Here is a 13,649-nt window from a genome sequence, read left to right on the forward strand (position 1 = left end):
CCATTAAAAGATGGCGCCGGCTTCCTGCCTCTGAGCTTGATTGGCACATGGCTGTGCAGGAAGCAACTCCATATTTGGAGGCTAGGGTTACGTAACACATGACGTGGTGGTGACCTGACGAGCGTGAGCCAGTGAGTGAGTGAGATGTGGCAAGAAGTGATTGGGAGAGTTAATGTTTACAATGCCCTGCGCGAGGCAGATCTTCGCCATTTTTCTTTGACTTGTATCCTGAATAAATGGCTTGCAAGAAGAGCTTTGTGTTGCGTCTTAATCGCTGGTCGAGGGACGCGACAGAGACTGTTTCCAAAAATAAAAAGACTAAAAACTAGGGCTGGAGCTGGGCGTGGTGGCACACACTCGTAATCCCAGCATTTGGGAAGCTGTGAGTATCACAGTTTGTGGAAAGCCTCAGCTACTTAGTGAGGCCCTCCGCAACTCAGTGAGACCCTGTTTCAAAATAATGGATAAAAAATAGGGCTGGGGGTGTAGCTTGGAGGTAGAAAATGGCCCTAGGTTCCAACCCCAGTACTGAAATAAATAAATAAATAAATAAATAAATAAATAAATAAATAAGGAGAAAAAGAAAGAAGTGAGAATAAGGAAGAAATGGCTGAGAAGGAAAAGTTAAAACAAGGTGTGTTGTTGAACCAGTGGCCTTTGTTGGCAGTTCCTTGGTCCCCCAGGAAGCTTGGAAACACTGGATGAAACGTGCCCAAAAAATAAGAAGGGCTAGGCGGTGCACTAAGTTACAGAGGGCCTCACTAAGTAGCCGAGGCTGTCCTTGAACTGCGATTCCCCCTATGTCAGCCTCCCAAGTACTGGGATTATAAACCTGTGGTACTACACCCAGCTTCAATATTTATTTATTTATTTATTTATTTATTTATTTATTTATTTATTTATTTATTGGTGGTACTGGGGATGGAACCCAGGGGCCTTCTACCTCCAGGCTACACTCCCAGACCTATCTTATATTTTATTTGGAAACAAGGTCTCTTAAACCAGCTGAGGCTGGCTTCGAACCTGCGCGATCCTCCTATCTCAGTCTCATGCACGGGGATTACAAGCATGTGCCACCACGCCTGGCTTATTCTTTATTTTGAAACAGGGTCTCACTAAGTTGCAGAGGGCCTCGCCAAGTAGCTAAGGTTGGCCACGAACCTTCAACCCTCCTGTCTCAGCTTCCCAAGTACAGGGATTACAAGCATGGGCCACTAAGCCTGGCTATATTCTGTTTTTTGAGAAAGACAATTTCCAGTGGCTGCAGAACCTCTCATCCATCTATCAGGAGCTGTGTTTGCTTGCTATCAGCAGAGTTAGATGAGAATAAAGATGGTGTATTACTGTTTCCTCCTTAAGGAGACATCTGGAAGAGGGCAGTTGGTGGCTTTGCACTGGTGGCTTCAGGATGTCACAGCTGCAGTCCCCACGATTCTCCTGACTGTTCTCTCGTGGTCCCCAAATGGCTGTTGGAGTGCTTGCCGTCCTATCAGGATCTAGAGTCCCACCACAGGTCTGTGTGTGTGTGTGTGTGTGTGTGTGTGTGTGTGTGTGTGTGTGGTACTGGGGGTGGAACCCAGGAGATTTTCTACGTCCGGGCTATACTCCCAGACCTATTTTATATTTTGATTAGAAACAGGGTCTCACTAAGTTGCTGAGGGCCTCACTAAGTAGCTGAGGCTGACTTCCAATCTGCGCGATCCTCCTGTCTCAGCCTCTCAAGTGTTGGAATTACAAGCGTGCGCCACCACGCCTGGCTCACCCTAGGTCTTAGCTTCTATCTCATTGGTCACAGGTTTCTGAAAGGGAGGCTACAGAATGTTGTACTGTGAATTGAGGACTTTTCTGGCCACAATGAGACAGGGTCCTGTAGATAAGAAACTAGAGGGAAATGAAAGCCAGGTGTGGTGGTGCACGCTTGTAATCCCTGTGCTTGGGAGGCTGAGACCCGAGGATCGCAGGTTCGAGAACAGCCTCAGCACGTAGTTAGATGCTCATCAACAGAGGGAAATCCTGTTCCCAAATAAGAAATAAAATTGGGCTGGGTTATAGCTCAGAGGTAGAATGCCATGCTGGGTGCGGAGGCGCATGCTTGTAATCCCAGTATATGGGAGGCTGAGACAGGAGGATGGTGAAAGTTCAAAGCCAGACTTAGCTAACTTAGTGAGGCTCTCAGCAACATAGCGAGACCCTTTTTCCAAATAAAATATAAAATAGTCTGGAGCTGGGCGTGGTGGCGCACGTTTGTAATCCCCGCGCTTGGGAGGCGGAGACAGGAGGATCGTGCAGGTTCCAAGCCAGCCTCGCTGGTTTAAGAGACCCTGTTTCCAAATAAAAATATAAAATAGGTCTGGGAGTGTAGCCCGGAGGTAAAAGGGTTTCCAGGAACCCCAGGACCACCAAAAATAATAAAAATAATAATGTGGGAGTTGGGGAGTGTAGCCCAGAGGTAGAAGGCCTCTGGGTTCCATTCCCAGTACCACACACACAAAAAAAGGAAGAATGCCCCTGGGTTCAATTCCCAGTACCACCACCACCCCAAAAAAGAGGGAAATGGAGACCAGGCAACCAGCAGTCTCTGCCCCACAATCAAATAGAGATATTTAACTAATCCCCAAAGGGGCGGGGGGGGGGGTTAAGTTTTTCTTCTAATTTTCACCATTATAGCAATTAACATGAAAAATATCTCTGCACAAACATCTTCATGTGTCTTATTTCTTTGTGATAAATTCCCAGATGGAATTAATAAGCCATAGAACACAATGTATCTTTCCAGGGATGTTCTACCAGCTTACACTCTCACCCACAAAATATAAAGCTGTCGGGCAGTCCTTCAGAGAGCAGTTCACTGAATGCAGGCTTGGTGTGTCCAGCTGCAGATGGTCTCCAATGACTCTTTTCTGAATATTAATGCCATTCTCAAATTTTAGAAAATGCAATCAGTCCTTAAATAGAATATATCAAAATGGCGCTTGCTGCCAGGCATGGTGGTACATGCTTGTCATTCCAGTACCTTGGGACTGAGACATGAGGATCACAGGTTTGCAGCCAGCCTCAGCTACTTACTTAGTGAGGCCCTCTACGACTTAGTGAAACCCTGTTTCAAAGTAAAGAATAAAAATTAGGGATGGGGGAGTAGATCAGAGGTAGAAAATCCCTGGGTTTATCCCCAGTACTGAAAAAGAAAAAAAAAAAAAAGGTGTTTGCAAGGAACTGGGCCTTTTATTTATTTATTTAATTTATTTATTGGTGGTACTGGGGATGGAACCCAGAGGCTTTCTATCTCTGGGCTATACTTCTAGACAATATATATATATATATATATATATATATATATATATATTTTTTTTTTTTTTTTTTTTTTTTTTTTTTTTTTGAAACGGTCTCACTGAGTTGCTGAGAGCCTCACTAAGTAGCTGAGACTGGCTTCAAACCTGTGCGATCCTCCTGTCTCAGCCTCCCAAGTGCGGGGATTACAAGCATGCGCCACCATGCCCAGCTCTTTTTATTTAATTATGTACCCTCAAAACAAAACTAAAAAACCACAAAAATGTTGTTGGAAAATGAGGCTGCAAGGTGACATGCACTTTTTTTTTTTTTTCCAGTACTGGGGATGGAACTCTGGGGCATTTTACCTAAAAGCTATACCCCCAGCCCTATTATTTATTCTTTATTTTGAAAGAGTCTCACTGAGTTGCAAAGGGCCTCACTAAGTAGCTGAGGTTGTCCATGAACCAGGATCCTCCTGTCTCAGTCTCCCAAGTGCTGGGATTACAAGAGTGTGCCACCATGCCCAGCTCCCCCTCCCTTTTTTTTTTTTTTTTTTTTTTTTAATAAGCAGGGTTTCTCTGAATTGCTGAGGCTAGCCTCAAACCTGCAATCCTCCTGTCTCAGCATCCCAAATCTGGGATTACAGGCATGCACCACACACCCTGATTTCCAATTTATTTTTATTTTTGTTTTATTTATTTATCTTTCGGGGATCCAGAGGCATTCTATCTTCAGGTTGTACCCCTCCCTTTTTAGTTTTTATTTGTATTCGGATTTTACTAAATTGCTGAGGCTAGCTTTAAATTTGTGATCCTTCTGTCTCAGCCTCCCAAGAATTAAGATTACAGGCATATACCACCATGCCCAGCTTAAGATCTTTAAAGTGTAACATGGGAAGCTATTATGGACAAGATGAATCTTAACATAACTATAGCTTTTCTCAAACCAATGCAAAGTTAGCAAAGTTCTGAAGCTGCATCTATAGAGTTGCATTCTAATGGAACTAATGGTCACTGAAAGGATGCATGGCTAAATCCCTGCCCTAGATTCTCCGACAATCCTAAGAAAGCAAACCTCGAGATATTTAGAAATATATTCAGTAAATATATTCTCACAAAATCCTACTTCAGATAAATTTCTGGTAAATTAAGCTGGAAATTTAAATGCACTGGGGAATTACAATGAAAAGAATTCATAATAGCTCCTGGTCAGTTTAATAATAGAATAGCATTAAAAAGAAGTGATCATAGGGAATTCTTTAGTAAAGAGGCCACTTTATTTTTATTTTTTTATTTTTGCCACTTCAATTGTGTGTGTGTGTGTGTGTGTGTGTGTGGTACTGGGTTTGGAACTCAGGGGATTTCTACCTCTACCTCTGGGCTATACTCCCAGACCTATTTTTATATTTTATTTGGAAACAGGGCCTCACTAAGTTGATGAGAGCCTCATTAAGTAGCTGAGGCTGGCTTCGAATCTGTGCGATCCTCCTGTCTCAACCTCCCAAGCATGGGGATTACAAGTGTGCACCTCCCAAGCCTCCCAAGCATTGGGATTACAAGTGGGGAAAAAAAAAAATTTAAGCGGGGCATAGTGGCATACATACTTGTAATCCCAGTACTTGAGAGGCTGAGACATGAAGATAGAAGGTTCAAAGGTTTGCAGCCAGCCTCAGCTACTTAGTGAGGCCCTTAGCAACTTAGTGACACCCTGTTTCAAGATAAAAAATAAAAAAATAGTGCTGGGGTGTAGCTCAGAGATAGAATGCCCCTGGGTTCAATTTCCAGTGCTAAAAAAACCCAAAAAAACAAAAACAACAACAACAAAAAAAACCCTGTTAGTCAGTTAGTCAGCCATGGTGGCACATGACTGCAATCCTGGTACTTGGGAGGTTGAGACAGGAGGCTTGTAGTTTCACAGCCAGCCTCAGCAACAATGAGGCCCTCTGCAACTTAGTGAGTCCCTATTTCAAACTAAAAAATAAAATAAGGCTGAGGGTGGAGATCAGAGGTTAAATAGCACTGGATTCCATTCCCAGTGCCACTAAACAAACCAACCAACAAACCAGGCATGGGGGTACACACTTGTAATTCTAGTACTTGGGAGGCTGAGTCAGGAGGATCTTAAGTTCAGGGACAGCTTCAGCAAGTGTGAGCCTCTCAGCAAACTAGAAAGACCCTGTTTCAAAATAAAAATAAAATAGGGCTGGAGGTGTAGCTCAGAGGTAGAATACCCCTGGGTTCAGTCCCCAGTCCTGCCAAAAATAAATAGGTAAATAAATAAATAAATAATAAAATTAAGAAAATGTGTATTGTATTATAATTAGACATAACTGTGTGATCATTGCTAATTTGTTGTTTAAATTTAAAAAAAAGTCCAATACTATTTTCTGAGTATGATTTTATTTTTTATTTTTATTTTTATTTATTTATTTATTTATTTTTTTGCAGTACTGGGGATGGAACCCAGGGGCATTCTACCTCTGAGCGACACCCACAGCCCTATTTTTTATTCTTTATTTTGAAACAGGGCTTCACTGAGTTGCAAAGGGCCTCATTAAGTATCTGAGACTGGCTTCGAACCTGTGCGATCCTCCTGTCTCAGCCTCCCAAATGCTGGGATTATAAACTACAAGCGTGTTCCATCGTGCCTGGCTTTTATTTTTTATTCTTTACTTTGAAACAGGGTCTTACTAAGTTGAGGAGGGCCTCACTAATTAGCTGAAGCTGGCCAAGAACCACGATCCTCCTGCCTCACCCTCCCAAGTACTGGTGTTACAAGCGTGGGGCTACCATGCCTGGCTCTGTGAGTATAGTTTTATTTTTTTATTTTAATTAATTAATTAATTAATTAGGTGGTACTGGGGATGGAACCCAGGGGCCTTCTACCTCCAAGCTACACCCCCAGACCTATTTTATATTTTATTTAGAAGCAGGGTCTCATAAGCCAGCTGAGGCTGGCTTCGAACTTGCGCGATCCTCCTGTCTCAGCCTCCCAAGTGCAGGGATTACAAGCGTGTGCCACCACGCCCAGCAGTGAGTGTAGTTTTAAATATCAGGTTTCTAACCCGTCATGGTGGTGCATGCTTGTAATCATGATTTTACAGGCCTCAACTACTTCATGAGGCCCTTTGCAACTCAGTGAGACTTTGTTTCAAAAATAAAGAATAAAAAATAGAGATGGGATGCCAGGCATGGTGGCACACGCTTGTAATCCCAGTACTTGGGAGGCTGAGAAAGGAAGATTGTACAGGTTCAAAGCCATCCTCAGCTATTCAGTGAGGCTCTCAGCAACTTAGTGAGACACTGTTTCCAAATAAAATATAAAATGGGTCTGGGAGTATAGCCTGGAGATAGAGGGGCCCTAGATTTCATCCCCAGCACCAAAAAGAAAGAAAGAAAGAAAGAAAGAAAGAAAGAGAATAAAAAATAGGGCTGGGCCGTAGCTCAGAGGTAGAATGCCCCTGGGTTCCATCCCCAGTACCACCAAAAAAATAAAATAAGGATGGGGGTGTAGCTCAGAGGTAGAATGCCCCTAGGTTCCAACCCCAATACTGCAAAAATAAATAAATAAAAATAAATAAATAAATATCAAGTCCCAATATTAAGTCCCATCAAGATTTTAATAGAGCTGGGCATGGGACATGCAAATGCCCCTGGGTTCAACCCCCAGCACAATAAATAAATAAGTTAATAAATTTACATTTTGGTATTTTATATCCTAAATTATGTGTGTTCTTTAAGTTCAAGTGTGTGTGTGTGTGTGTGTGTGTGTGTGTGTGTGTGTGTGTGTGTGATACTGAGGGTGGAACCCAGCGTCCTCCTACCTCCGGGCTACAGTCCCAGACCTATTTCATATTTTATTTGGAAACAGGGTCTAACTAAGCTGCTGAGAGCCTCACTAAGTAGCTGAGGCTGGCTTCGAACCTGTGCGATCCTCCTGTCTCAGCCTCCCAAGTACTAGGATTACAAGTCAGCCACCATGTCCGGTTTCTACTTTTATTTATAACCATATATTGGGGAATGAACAGAAACTGAAAGAAGAATGAGTAAATAAATTCATGAACAGAACCGTAATCTCCTATCTGATCTACTTCCTAGAGTTCCTTAAACTATCCATGGATGACAGTGGTCTGAATTCCGCAGTCTTAGGAATTGCAGTTTTAGGAGCTTCGGTCCCTGCTGGTAATGGCCAGCATTCTGAATACTTCTCCTTAGCAGAGAGCGCGGTGCCACGCTTCGACGGTAGAGGGCGCTAGAGGGATATTGCAGGAGGACAGGGCAGTTCTGGTCCAGGCCGGCCGCTTCCTGCTTGCGCTTAACTGCGCAGGCGAGCCCTACAGAGGTGTGCAGTGGTGGAGTAGGAGGGCATTCTTTAGAGCAGGGTTTGGAAAATTATGGCCGGCTGGCTAAATCCAGCTCACCACCTGTTTTGTAAATAAAATTGCTTTGGAATAGAGCCAAGCCCATTGGTTTATGTATCTCCCGTACAGCACAGAATGGTAGGGGCAGAGACAGTACAGACAGAACATATTCTATTAGTATCCCTTTATAGAAAGTTTGCCAACCTAACTTTAACATTCTTTACATCCTTATGTTACTCTAGCAGAGCTTAGTAATTTTAATATTAAACTTCTATTTTAATTACTGCGTGGTTTCAGTCCCACACTGATACAACCTCTAACAAAAATATCCATGTGCAAAGTTATTTATTGCAGCATGACTTGGGTTGCAAAAAATATCAACAATCTAAATGTTCTAGCATGGACGTGGTTTAATAAACCCTGATATCCGCACAACACAGATCTTTGCAGCTAGGAAGGTGAATGAGATCGCCATGGTGTGATAGGGTGTGACTTTTGGGGCATGTTATTAAAGTTGTTGTTTTTTTTAAATAGTGGAAAAGAGTATACACAGTACACCATCTGAATAAGAAAGTTTATTTCTTCAAAAAGGAATTCAGAATACAGTGCAGTGGGTCATGCCTGTAATCCCAGCAATTTATATGCCTGAGGCAGGACAATCACAGGTTCAAGACCAGCCTCAACAACTCAGAGAGACCATGCTTCAAAATTTAAAAAAAATAATAATAAGCCGGGTGTGGTGGCGCACGCTTGTAATCCCCACGCTTGGGAGGCAGAGACAGGAGGATCGTGCTGGTTCGAAACCAGCCTCATTAAGAGACCCTGTTTCCAAAATAATAATAATAATAATAATAATAATAATAATAATAATAATAGGGCTGTGGTTATATTTTAGAGATAGAATGTCCCTGGGTTCAATCCCCAGTAAAATAAATAAATAAATAAATAAATAAATAAATAAATAGTGGGGAATGTAGCCCAGTGGTAGAGTACCTCTGGGTTCAATATCCAGTACTGCAAAAGAAAAAAAAATGAGAAGAGGAGGAGAAGGACAAGGAGGAGGAGGAAGAGGAGGAAGAGGAAGAGGAGGAAGAGACCAGAATTTACATTAGTTATCTACAGTGTGTAGGAGTAGAATAGTTCTCTGAGTTCTCCTTTTAGTATACTTTTATTGAATATTTTACACATTCAAAAATAAAATCAAGTATGAGAAAAATTAAATGCATATAAAAATCAATTAGCTATATTTCAAATTAATATCATGACCACCATGAATTTCATACCATGGAAGAAAAAGAAAAGTGTTAAATAATTAGAATTAGTGTAATTGAATACAGTCCTTTGACTAAACACTTTCAATCTAAAAATTGTTAAAAAAAAAAAAACCTTAAACTCTGCTTATTAAGTTTTTGGGTTTTGTAGGCCATGTTTATAGAAATTCTGAAGCAATTTTGTTCATGGTAAATATAAGCTAATAAGTCAATGCATGATATGCTGGCAGTATAGGTTCTCTCTGTGGGAGAAGACAGGTACAAGTATAAATAAAGTAGGGAAAACAAGAAGGATCCTAAAAGTATTTGTTGCATTGGAGCTAGAATAATTTAGACAGAGACAGAGGTATAAGCAAAAAGCTATTCCCTAGCTCTAGAAAAAGGCTCTAGAAGCAGTACTACTCCAACAGAAATGGCAACCTAATACCTAAATCTTGGTTTTTTAGCATCTTAATACAAAACCAACAACAGGCCGGGCGTGGTGGCGCACGCTTGTAATCCCCGCTCTTGGGAGGCGGAGATAGGAGATCGCTCAAGTTCGAAGTCAGCCATGCTGGCTTAAGAGATCCTATTTCCAAATAAAAAATTAATTAAAAAAAAAAGGTATTGGAGTGTATCCCAGAGGTAGAAGGGTTTCCAGGAATCCCAGTACCACATACACAAAAATAAAACCAACAACAATAATAGGTTGGAAATGTAACTCATTGGTAGAGGACCTGCCTAGCTTGCATTAAGCTCCAGGGAACAGCAAAGTAAATACCTAAGTAAATAAATATCACAGGAAAAGAAATGGAGACTCTGAAAAAAAAAATTCCAGGGCTGAAATAGTTAAAGCACAAGATGAACCTGGAGCATCTTGTGTCAGAAAATAAGAAAGTAAACTGGTGTGGTAGTTTGTAATCCCAGTAATTGAGAGGCTGAGATCAGAGGATTGAAGGGTTTTTATTTATCTATTTTTATCTTTGTGTGTGTGTGTGTGTGTGTGTGTGTGTGTGTGTGTGTCACTTGGGATGGAACCCAGGGGCATTCTATCTCTAAGATACAACCCCAGCTCTTTTTTTTTTTTTTTTTTTTTTTTTTTTTGTGGGTCTGGGGATAGAACCCGGGACATTCGACCTCTGAGCTACACCCCCTGCCCTGTTTTTTATTCTTTATTTTTTTGTTTTTGTTTTTGGGTTTTTTTTGTTTTTTGTTTTTTTTGGTAGTACTGGGCAGTCATCACTAAGTAGGCAGGGCTGGTCATGAACCTGTAATCTTCCCGTCTCAGCCTCCCAAGTACTGGGATTACAGGTACTCACCACCATGCCTGGCTCTAATAGTTAATTTACATAGTCATGAGTGTACGGAAATTTTAGAAGTGTAAGGTATGTTTACTTTTCTGTGTGTGGTACTGGGGATGGAATCCAGGGGCATTCTACCTCCAAGCTACTCCCTAGCCCTATTTTTTAATCTTTATCTCACTGAGTTGCAAAGGGCCTCACTAAGTTGCTGAGGCTGTCTGCAAACTGTAATCCTCTGGTCTCAGCCTCCTGAATGCTAGGATTACAAGCATGCGCCACCATGCCTGGTTTCCCAGCTCTATTTTTTTGACAGGGTCTTACTGAGTTTCAAAGGGCCTCACTAAGTAGGAGCTGAGGCTGTCTTCCAACCGCAAACCTCCTGTCTCAGCCTCCCAAATGCTGAGATTACAAGCATGTACCACCACGGCTTATTTGCTTATTTATTTATTTATTTATTTATTTATTTATTTATTTATTGTGTGTGTGTGTGTGTGTGTGTGTGTGTGCGCTAGGGATTATTTGCTGGGGCATTCTACCTCTGAGCTATACCCACAGCCCTATTTTTTTTTTTTTTTTTTTTGGTGGGACTGGGGGTGGAACCCAGAGGCTTTCTACCTCCGGGCTATACGCCCATACCTTTTTTATATTTATTCGGAAACAGGGTCTCACTAAGTTGCTGAGAGCCTCACTAAGTAGCTGAGGCTGGCTTCGAACCTGTGCAATCCTCCTGTCTCAGCCTCCCAAGCAAGGGGATTACAAGCGTACGCCACCACACCCGGCTTCCCACAGCCCTATTTTATTTTTATTTTGAAACAGAGTCTCACTAGTTGATGGAGTTGCTCTACTTGGTGAGGCTGTCCTGAAACCTGAGATCCTCCTGTCTCAGCCTCCCAGATACTGGGATTAAAAGTACTGGCTGGATCAAAGGTTTGAGACCAGCCTCTGTAATTTTCTTTTTTTGTTTTTTTTTTGTTTTTTTTTTTTTTTTTTGGTGGCACTGTGGTTCCTGGAAGCCCTTCTACCTCTGGGCTACACTCCCAGACCTATTTTTTAATATATTTTTAAAATTGGAAACAGGGTCTCTTAAGCCAGCGCGGCTGGCTTCGAACCTGCGCGATCCTCCTGTCTCCGCTTCCCAAGCGCGGGGAGCCTCTGTGATTTAGAAAGGCCCTTAGCAAACTAGTAAGACCTTGTTTTTTTTAAAAAAAAAAAAAAAAAAAAAAAGAGGTGGGGAACTAGCTCAAAGGTAGAATGCCCCTGGGTTCAATCCCTGGCACCACACAAAAAAGAAGCCAGGCATGGTGGCACATGCTTATTATAATCCCAGTTTGGGAGGCTAAAACAGGAGGATCATAAATTCGCAGCCAGCCTCAGCTATTTAATGAAGCCTTCTGAAATTCAGTGAGACTCTTTCAAAAATAAAGAATAAAGCCGGGCGTGGTGGCGCATGCTTGTAATCTCAGAGTTTGGGGTGAGACAGGAGGATCGCAGTTCGCAGACAGCCTCAGCTACTTAGTGAGGCCCTCTGCAATTCAGTGAGACCCTGTTTCCAAATAAAGAATAAAAAAATAGGACTGGGGGTGTAGCTAGGAGGTAGAATGTCTCTGGGTTCAATCTCCAGTACCACAAAAAAAAAAAAAAAAAAAATTAAGCAGGTGATTTGTCAAAAGGACTTGAGATAAGAATGGACTTGGACTTGGAGGACGCTGGACAAACTGGAGAAATAGCATCAAATAAACAATGATGTAGATAGATTACTCCCCAGTGAGTAATAATCTGGGATTACAAGCGTGTGCCACCATACCGGCTTCATTTGTATACTTAAAGATAAGAACTGATACTATAAGACTTCTAAAAGAAAACAGAAGAAAATATTTGTGATCACAGGATAGACAGAAGTATATGTGATTCTGGACCAGGAAAAAGGGCCATAAAAGACATCATTAGGGCAACTGGGAAAATCTGAATATGAACTGTGGATCACTGTTAGACTTCCTGATTTTGCTTAGATATGTATGTAAAAGTGTAAAAGACTGACTTTGAACCAGGCAGTGGCTCACGCTTATAATCCCAGTACTTGGGAGGCTGAGACAAAAGGATCGCAGGTTTGCGGCCAGCCTAAGCTACTTAGTGAGGCCCTCTGCAACTTAGTGAGACCCCTCTTTCAAATAAAATAATAAAAATAAGGCTGGGGGTATAGCTCGAAAGTAGAATGCCCCTGGGTTCCATCCCCAGTACCGCAGGAAAAAAAAATAAAGATGATTTTTACCAGTAGGACACACAAACTTACTTTTCAAGGGATAAAGAGTTATGATGTGTAGAACTTACTCTCAAATGTTTCTACCAGCCGGACATGATGGTGCATGCTTGCAATACCAAGGATTTGGGAGGCTGAGATGGAGGATTGTAGGCCCCCTCAGCAACTTAGATCCTTAGCAACTTAGTGAAACCCTGTTTCAAAATAAAAATAAAATAAAATAGGGTTGGAGGTATAGCTCAGAGGTAGAATGCCCCTAGTTAAATCTCTAAATTAATAATAATAATAATAATAATAATAATAATAATAATAAGCCGGGCGTGGTGGCGCATGCTTGTAATTGCAGCATTCGGGAGGCTGAGACTGGAGGATCAAGGTTCGTGGACAGCCTCAACTACTTAGTGAGGCCCTCTGCAACTCAGTGAGACCCGGTTTCAAAATAAAGAATAAAAAATTGGGCAGGGGGTGTAGCTTGGAGGTCGAATGCCCCTGGGTTCCATCCCCAGACCTGCAAAAAATAAAAAATAAAAAAAAATAATAAATATCTCCACCAAAACAACTACTACTACTGCCACCACCAGCAGCAAGAACAACAGATTAGTCCTGGTAAAGAAATGCCTGTGGTTCCTTTTATTGGCTGTGTGCGGTCGTGAGTTACATTAACTTGCAGGAGATCTTGCAGTATGTCCAAACCCTAGCTGTTTATTGCCTATGGAATCGTCCCTTCTATTTCTATCTCTCTGGCGCTGGGCTAGGTGCCATGCAAATGCTGCCCTGCATAATCTTCACAGAAGTCCTGTAAAGTCAGGTGTGGTGGCGCACACTTGTAATCCCCGCGCTTGGGAGGCTGAGACAGGAGGATCGTGCGGGTTCGAAGCCAGCCTCAGCTACTCCGTGAGGCTCTCAGCAACTCAGTGAGACCCTGTTTCCAGATAAAATATAAAATAGGTCTGTGAGTATATCCCAGAGGTAGAAAGCCCCTGTGTTTCACACCCAGTACCACCAAAAAAAAAAAAAAAAAAACAGAAGAAGAAACAGGGCTCTAGGTGTAGCTCTAAGGTAGAATGCTCCTGGGTTCCATCCCCAGCACCACACAAAACCAAAAAGCCCTGTGAAGTTGCCAGTGTCTCCTCCATGTCTACAGATGAGACCCCCAAAGCTCAGAGGAGTGACTTGCCAGACGCTGACGTCAGTGAATTATATAGCAGTAG

This window comes from Muscardinus avellanarius (genome assembly GCF_963383645.1).
Source record: "Muscardinus avellanarius genome assembly, chromosome: 5".
NCBI lineage: Eukaryota > Metazoa > Chordata > Mammalia > Rodentia > Gliridae > Muscardinus > Muscardinus avellanarius.